The sequence below is a fragment of the Macadamia integrifolia genome, chromosome 9, assembly GCF_013358625.1.
Source record: "Macadamia integrifolia cultivar HAES 741 chromosome 9, SCU_Mint_v3, whole genome shotgun sequence".
NCBI classification, from domain to species: domain Eukaryota; kingdom Viridiplantae; phylum Streptophyta; class Magnoliopsida; order Proteales; family Proteaceae; genus Macadamia; species Macadamia integrifolia.
Window position 1 is genome coordinate 14,776,967 of NC_056565.1, and position 1,760 is coordinate 14,778,726.

Below are 1,760 nucleotides of genomic sequence, written 5' to 3' on the forward strand. Positions count from 1 at the left end.
TTACTTATGAGAAAAAGCTAGATTGGTATGCTGCCCTTGTACAAATTCCTTCATAACCTTATTACGTAATAAACAGTGGAGGCCTATACTGACATTTTCTTTCTCCTATTATGACCATATGAGCCCTTACGAATGATATCATTTTCCAACCCATTATTGGTGCAAAGTGTAGATTCCTTCTTACATTACCTTTGTAATAGATTACTTCAAACTAAGATAAATTTGTGATGAATTTTCAGATAAATTCCCCAAAAATAAATTTCCGAGTAAACTAAGCATTAGTTACTTCTGGATCATAAACACTTTATCAATCCCTACAAAATTTCTCTTGTTGGAAATGAACTTTTAAAATACAGTATGAGATACAAGAGTAATCTATTTTCCTTCTACATCTTAGTCCTATAGTTCCAGGGTTTTAAACCCAATAGACAGAAAATGGTAGCCAATCATAGAGAAACTCCTAATTTTTCATTAAAAAGAAAGAAAGAAAAAAAAATATTATTATTTTTTAATAAATTCTTTTTTTTATCACATAAGATAACAGTTTTCAATCTTAAAAGTTTCCCTCTCCAGGGGATTTGTTACAAACAAAATTCAAAAATAGGTCTTTCTACAGCAGCAGTCACCAATGGGTGCTTCCCACCTAGGAAAGCATTCAGCAAGACTAGGATCATAACCCCATGCATCACATTTCTTCACACACTCATGAAGGCTCTTACAGTCTCCCACACATGAATCATTTTCACCTTGAATGCCTATATTACACAACCACACAATGCAACAAAAGAAAATCAAATCAGATTTTATATATAAGAAGAAGAAGAACCAAATCACAGAAGAAGCCATGGATGACCTTAGTAAAAAGAATGACATAAGTAAAAAACCCAATCTAAGAACAAGAAAGAGATACATACCCATGAGAATGGTGCAGAGAAGTAGGACAATAAGAGAAAATAATGCAAGATTGGGTTTGGATGAAGCCATTATAAAGCCAAAGATAACCCAACAGTAGCTTTTTAAGAGGAGAAAAGAATGCAAGCTTGCAATAGCAGGTGGTGTTGTGAGTCTTGAACTGAGTATGTACTAAGTAGAACAGAGGATACATATATATATGGTACCAAGCTCCTTTTAAGGTAGTAATTCCTTATAAGGTAAATACTGTCTAAACATAGAAGATTATTGAATAGGGGTGTTAAGTGCATCTGGGTATCTGATTCATTAGTCTGGATGCAATGTATGCTACTTGCTAGGGTGCCGGATAGGATTTCTCTCCATAGAGCCCAGGGACCATAGAGTGATCTGACAGCTGGGGTGACCTCGAGACGTGTGCCCAATTCCTCCCAGCTGTGGGATCACTCTATGATCCATGGGCTCTGTGGAGGGGATCTGGACCCGTCGCTAAAACAAAAAGGGCCCCATTTTGGAACTTGTACCTTATTTACATCTAAAAGAGTTGCCTAAAATAGGTGAAGGTAAATTCATTTAACTTTCTCATGTTGATTTTTTTTTCTTCCTTCCTTTTTTTGATAATATCTTTCCATTCAAGCCTGATTAAATTTTTATCTATTCGATATAAACAAAATCTTCCTGATTGAATATTTATATATCGATATAAACAAAATCTTCCATGGATACTCTCAATCAAAGGGATATTGTTTGTTGTGGGTAAAATGTCACACGGAGCATCTTACTTGGTTTGAATCTCCTTCACATTATTCTTGTTTTTTTTTTTTCTTAGGTCTCCCATTGGAGTCGAAACG

At 34.9% G+C, this 1,760-nt stretch overlaps 1 long non-coding RNA gene across 1 annotated transcript; it reads right to left on the reverse strand.

Annotated features, from left to right (window-relative positions):
- Positions 1–449: 449 nt before the first annotated feature.
- On the reverse strand, positions 450–1,171 carry LOC122088006. Its single transcript, XR_006142947.1, has 2 exons — positions 915–1,171; positions 450–755 (listed from the first exon to the last, which is right to left on the reverse strand). It is a non-coding gene; the product is annotated as an uncharacterized LOC122088006 (long non-coding RNA).
- Positions 1,172–1,760: the final 589 nt, after the last annotated feature.